The sequence below is a fragment of the Rousettus aegyptiacus genome, unplaced genomic scaffold (assembly GCF_014176215.1).
Source record: "Rousettus aegyptiacus isolate mRouAeg1 unplaced genomic scaffold, mRouAeg1.p scaffold_m13_p_4, whole genome shotgun sequence".
Classification (NCBI taxonomy): domain Eukaryota; kingdom Metazoa; phylum Chordata; class Mammalia; order Chiroptera; family Pteropodidae; genus Rousettus; species Rousettus aegyptiacus.
The window spans coordinates 49,892,509-49,899,635 of record NW_023416307.1 but is presented as its reverse complement, the minus strand read 5'-3'; the positions used below and the strand labels follow the sequence as shown (position 1 = coordinate 49,899,635).

General features: G+C 43.0%; 1 pseudogene; it reads right to left on the bottom strand.

Moving 5' to 3' along the window:
* Positions 1–3,143: 3,143 nt before the first annotated feature.
* On the bottom strand, positions 3,144–3,262 carry LOC118602583 (annotated as a pseudogene).
* Positions 3,263–7,127: the final 3,865 nt, after the last annotated feature.

Sequence of the window (7,127 nt, the reverse complement as noted above, 5' to 3'; positions counted from 1 at the left end):
GAATCTGGCAGATGTTGATAAGGAGCCTCTTAATACTGTAGACAAAAAAAAGCGAGGGGGCTGTAATAAATCATAAATTCCTAACTGGGCAGGTCATGGTGGGTATCCAGGCCTATAACTTCTTTGGTGAAAGGTTTTTAAGCAAGCCCTGTCCACTGTTCTTACGCATCTAGGTTAAAACACCTTTGAAATGACAGAATATCGATTCAAGGTGTAACCATCCTGCCTTGCTTTCTTCCACCTTCATGTACTCTTCTTTAAATTCCCTCCTTAACTCCAAATGCATAAAAGACACTGCTGTCATTTCTCTGGAGCATTTTAGTTCTTGATTTCTGGCAATTATCATTAGTTTGGCTCAAATAAAATCTTATAAAAATTCTTTACAGATTTGGACATTTTTTACATTGATAATACTAAAACCTCATAGAACTTGAAAGGTAAGTTCTGCAGCTTTTGCTCAAACTTTCCAACTGAATTGTACAGACTATTTTTCCAGAGTCAGTGAATATCCTTGTGCTGGCTGGAAAATTACTGCTTGGCTATCGCCCATGGGAACATAGGCTATCACCCATAGGAACATAACATTCTAACAATAGGCTTTCTGCTTCTGTACCCCTGCTTGCACAACCAACCTGTGAGTTGACAATAAACAGAAGAAAAATAGACTTTTATGTTCAGACAGAATGAAGAATGGGGTTTAGGGCTTAAAAACCCTGTACCTCTACATTTCGGGCAGCTTAATTTGGGGTCTGCGTACCCCTGGCAGACCCAGCTGGCTGAATAAAGAGTGTGTTTCCTATAACTCACTGAGTTCTGGTGGTCCATGTGTCAATCGGGGGATGGCGGCTCCAACATTTTGACTTTTAGAGTAGAGTTTTCAGATAGAAGATGAGGCCAAACTTACATGTGGGATGCAAAGATAGATTCATAATACTTTTCCTCATAGGAAGCCAGTATGATACTGCAGGATATGGCAGGAGGGATGGGTGGGGATAGGGAAAAGGTGAAAGCATAGTTTTCATCATAGAGACACAAACTTTGGGGTTCTGCAGGCCTGGTTCAAATACCAACTCTGCCATTATTGCCATTATGTTACTTTGAGCTAGCTGCTTATGTCACTAAACCTTGGGTCCGTCATCAGGGAAGTCAGATGACAATATCAACCTCATGGGGTTGAGGAAGAGTTAAAGAGCTGGTGCTTGAAGGGCACTTAATACACAGAGCTTGCATATAAGTGATCAATGTGAGAGTGCTGTGGGTCCCAGGCCTGGCAGGTCCCAGGTCTGGCTGTGATCCAGGCTTGCGGCTTGGAATAGGACCCTGGATTTAGAACGTTACATTAGTGTAGGAGGGTGCCTGTGCCTAACATATGTAAACATAATTTAGCTTATTGTATCATACATGTGTGGCAGAATGCCACTATTGTACTTGGATATACGTGGAGCCCATGAGATCCCCTGGGGGGGGGGCCAGAACAGAAGCATGTTCTCCGCAATAGACGTGTGCTCCCTGCAATTGAAGCGTACTCCCCACAATAAAGTTGGTGCTTGTCGTATCATTCTCATGTCGGCCCCTCATGCATTCTTCCAACTGGGCGTCTCACCACTGAAACCTTCCCTTCTTGATCAGCTCGGTGCTGACAGTTACTATTACTATTTTTAGTTGAGGCACAAATCCAAGCTGCTTCAGATACTCTAGGAAACGCCCAAAATCAGCACTCCCGATGGCCATGAAAATGAACAGGATTTGGTTTAGTCCGATTGCCTAGACACATTTATGCATGTGTTTCAAGCTTTCCTTTAAGTACAGGAATTTTACTCCATGATTAGAATAAAATGCCAAACCCATTGCACTGATTTGGAACACAGAAACCCTGCCCGCTCCGCACTGATGTGAGGAGTTCAGAACAAGCCTGGGCCTGAGTCTGCGCTGTTTTCCTTCTGCAGCAACAGAAGAAATTCAGCAAGGGGACGTATTTTTGGTGCCCACCATCTGTTCCTCTTCCCAGGAAACAGTACTGTGAATAAGAAAAAGGAGTTCTGTGGAAAGTAACCTCACAGGGTGATCTGATCATAAATTCGTAACTGGACACATCATGGCAGGTAGTCACATCTCAGGCACATAACTTCTTTAGCAAAAGATTTATCTTTGCCTTAAGTAATCTCATTTTTCTTCTGTGCATCTAGGTTGACACACCTTTGAAATAATCCCTAACCACCCTGGAGAGCACATAATCTTGTTAACCATCTTGTAAACCAATCTTCGCCTTACTTTTTCTCACCTCCATGTAATCTTCCTTATGTTCCCTCCTTAATTTCAAATGCATAAAAAAAAAAACTTCAAAACTGTTATTTTCTGGAGCACAGTAGATCTTGTTCCCCGGCACATGTCGTTAGTTTGGCTGAGATAAATTCTTATAAAAGTTCTCTATAGGTTTAGATGTTTCTCACAGCTACATTACTCAGAATTCCCACCAAGAGCCGCACCCCTAACCTCCTACCTCCAATCTTCAGTGTTTAATTTATGAAAGAGACATCAACCTGCACAGAAATTAGAAGAGCCTATAGGATAAGCCCTCCAGTGGTGTACGTGTCATGGCTGGTTAGTATGTGGTACTTATATTGTGCTGGCTGGAAAATTACTGCTTGGCTATGTCCATGGGAACATAGGCTGTCACCCATAGGAACATAACATTCTAAACAAGCTTTCTGCTTCTGTACCCCCGCCTACGCACCTGACCTGTGAGTTGACAGGTAGTGAATAGAAGAAAGATAGCCCTTTGAGTTTAGATAGAATGAAGAATGGGATTTTGGGCTTAAAACCCCTGTATCTCTACATTTCGGGGCTGCTTAATTTGGGGTCTGTGTACCCCTGGCAGACCTAGCTGGCTGAATAAAGAGTGTTTCCTATAACTCACTGAGTTCCGGTGGTCCATGTGTCTTTCGGGGGCTGGCGGCTACAACAATACAGCAGTACATATGCTTCACGCCCGTCTGGCTGGCTATGTCTGCATGTACTGCATTGTAATTCTTTCTTTTTTCCTTGAATAAATCCTTTTGATAACAGAATACCTAATTGACGTTGTAACTGCACATGAACTTCATTTCCTTAGCATGGATTTTGCTTTGTTTGTTTGTTTGTTATGCCTACAGCACCCGGTATTCCTAGGTGGTCTCCCATCCAAATACTAACCAGTTCTGACCCTGCTTAGCTTCTGAGATCAGATGAGATCAGGCATGTTCAGGGTGGCATGGCTGTAGTGGGTTTTTCTTTAATCCAAGCTGGCTTTGTTTAGCCTGATAGAACCATATCTCACTTTCCTTCTCTTTCCCCCGGATCCTCCTGCATATCCACTTCTTTTAATCATTAAGCCCTTAGAATATTAGGTTCTGGTCGGTGTTGAACTCACTTAAGAATGAATCTTCAGGAGGGAGTTTCTGGTCAAGATGGTGGGCTAGGTAAAAGCAAGGTTTGCCTCCTTTCATGACCACATTAAAATTACAAACAAATTATAAAACAAACAACTTGGAGAACCACCTGAAGTCTAGCTGATCATAACACATACATCTGAGGATATAAAGAAAAAGCCACATTGAGTTTGGTAAGAGAGGCAAAGATGTGAAGCAGTCTGGGTCTGCTACTGCATGTGGTGGTTAAGCACTGGGAGGGGAAGTGAGGCTACAGAGTTCCCCCTTACTGAAGGAATGAGGGGTCCCAGCCCACGCAGGGGCTCCCCAGCCCAGGGTTCCAGTTCTGGAAAGAGGAGTCCCCACAAAATCTGAACATAAAAGTCAGTGGGGACTCTGGCCATCTGGGTGAGACTGAAAATACCTGAAAACCCAGATGTCCTGTTAAAGGGCCCGTGCACAGAATCACTTGCTTGTTGACACGCACTCTGAGCTCTGGTGGAGAGTCAGTGGCTTGGGAGGCTCAGGAAACATACAGGGAAAAACTGAGTTGCAAAGGTGCCAGGGCTCCTTTGTTAGGCCTCAGGGCAATCTATAGATGGGCAGCATCTTGCCTGTGTTGAACCTTCCCCCTGTGGGGCCAGTTCTGATGCTGCATTGGCCTGGTGAGAGCAGCCCATGTTTCCCTGGGGCCTTGCCCCACTCACTCCACAAATTGCCTGTGGCAGCCTCATTGCTGGGCAGACAGCCCCACCCTGTTGCTTTCCTGGGCCGGACAGTTATTGGCAGGCAGCAGTCCTCAGCTTACTTGGCCCGTGTGCAGCTGACACATTTCAGGGGAGACTTTTGGTGGTGAGCCACTAGTGCCAGCCCAAGCTACAATATCTTTTGGGTGGATCATGTGGGCCTAAGAGCCTGAGGAGGGAAGTGACTGGCCTTGCTTTTACGGGAAGCCACAGATTCAGCACTGGAATGAAACCTGACTCTGCTTTGGTAGAGTGAAATTTGTTCACTTTATCACAGTGACTCCCTAGGTCCCTGTGCCACCCAACTCACATACCACTCAAAGGCTCTTCCAGCTTTGGAGTTATATGGGCAGCTGGAAGGTAGCCCCGGGCCTTGAAGTGCATTGATCCTTTTGCTAAGCCGCCTCAGGCCGGATACTGGGGGTAACCTACCTTGCCTCACAGAGTGAGCTCTCCCACTTGCCTCTAGATCCAGCATAGACAGCAACCATCTATGGATTGCTTTATATCTCCTACCGGGTAACCCTGAGCAATCAAAGGCAGTGGCTAACTTGGCCTACATGGGAGCCTCTCCCAAGGGGACACGGAACCAACACATCCAAAGGCTGGCAGCAGACCACAACAGAGCACCACCTGACTAGCCCTTTAAGAGGCACACGCAAAGGGTGGTCTCAATAGGTACATGAGACTGCTGGGGCAGATCCCACTCCATGGTATTGTACTGGCTGGGAAATTATTGCTTGACTGTCACCATGGGAACATAGACTATTACCTATGGGAACATAACATTCTAACGATAAGCTTTCTGCTTCTCTGTACCCTCGCTTGCATACCTGACCTGTGGATCAACAGGCAATGAATAGAAGAAAAATAGATCTTTGTGTTTAGACAGAATGAAGAACAGGATTTGGGGCTTTAAAACCCTGTACTCTCTACATTTTGGGGCTGCTTAATTTGGGGTCTGCGTACCCCTGGCAGACCCAGCTGGCTGAATAAAGAGTGTGTTTCCTATAACTCACTGATTTCTGGTGGTCCGTGTGTCTTTCAGGGGCTGGTGGCTACAACAGTATCAGCCCCCACACAGCAACTCATACCCTGTGGGCATGGCCAATCCCCATAACTTGTCAACCTGAGAGTCAATCCTGTCCACTGATGTGCTAACAGCAATCAAGGCTTAGCTACAATAGGAGAACACACACAACTACACAAGGAACATGGCCAGAGCCCCCAGTGCAGGTGACCAGGGAGACTGTGCCATTGGGCCACACAGGACATCTGGTCAAGGCTGGCAGACATAAAACATCTTCCTAATATATAGAAACAAACACAGAGAGGCAACTAAAATGAGAAAACAAAGAAACATGCCACAGACGAAACAAGAGAAAACTCCAGAAAATAAAACTAAATGAAATGGAAAAAAGCAACCTACCCAATACAGAGTTCAAAACACTGGTTACAAAAATGGTCAATGGACTTAGGGGTAGAATGGATGATCTCAGTGAGAACTTTAACAGAGAGACAGTAAGTATTTAAAAAGGACATAGAAACCTGTCAGAAATAAATAATACAATAACCAGAATGAAGAATACACTAGAAGGAATCAACAGATTAGATGAAGCAGAAGACTGAATCAGCAAGTTCAAAGACAAGGTAGCAGAAAACACCTAATCAGATCAACAAAAAGAAAAAAGATTCTAAAAAAAAAAAAAAGAGGAAAGTTTAAGAGATCCCTGGGACAACATCAAACATACCAACACCTACATCATAGGGATACCAAAAGAAGAAGAGAGAGATCAAGGGATTGAGAACCGATTTGAGAAAATAATGACAGAAAACGTCTGTAATTTAGTAAAGGAAATAGACATACAAGTCCAGGAAGTGCAGAGTCACAAAAAAGAGGAACCCAAACAGACCCATATCAAGACACATCATCATTAAATGTCAAAGATCAGAGACAATCCTAAAAACAGCAAGAAAAATGCAGCTAGTTATTTATGAGGATTCTCCCATAAGAATGTCAGCTGACTTTTCAACAGAAACTTTGCAGGCATGAAGGAATTGGCAAGAAATATTCAAAGTGATGAACAAAAAAGAACCTACAACCAAGACTAATCTACCCAGCAAGGCTATCGATTAAAACTGAATGTGAGATAAGGAGCTTCCTAGACAGGAAAAAGCTAAAAGAATGCATCAGCACAAGATAGAATTACAAGAAATGTTAAGGAGGCTTCTGTAGAAATAAGGGAGGGACTATAAATACAAATAATAAAATGGCAGTAACTATGCACCTATATATATCACTTTAAATGTAAATAAATTAAATGCTCTAATCCAAAGACATAGGGTAGCTGAATGGATAAGAAAACAAGGCCTACAAGAGCCCACCTCAGATCAAATGATACATACAGACCAAAAGTAAAGGGATAGAAAACGACATTTCATGCAAATGAAAATGAAAAAAAAAAATCTAGGGTAGTAATACTTACATCAGATAAAATAGACTTTAAAACAAAGGCTACAATAAGAGACAAAGAGAGCATTACATAATGAGAAAGGGATCAATAACAAAAGGACATAACCCTAGCAAACATATATGCTCCCAACATAAGAAACCCTATATATATATAAAGCAATTATTGGCTGACATAAAGGGAGAGATTGACAGTAGTATTCTCACAGTAGGAGACTTTAACACTCCATTGACATCAATGGACAGATCTTCCAGACAGAAAATCAATAAAGAAACAGCAGCTTTAAATGACACACTAGACCAGATGAATTTAATTGATATTTTCAGTGTTTCACCCCAAAGCAGCAGAATATACATTCTTCTCAAGAGCACATGGAACATTTTCCAAGACAGACCACATGTTAGACTACAAAACAAGTCTCAATAAATTTTAGAATATTGAAACTGTATCAAGTCTCTTCTCTGACCACAATGGTATGAAACTAGAAATCAACTACAAGAAAA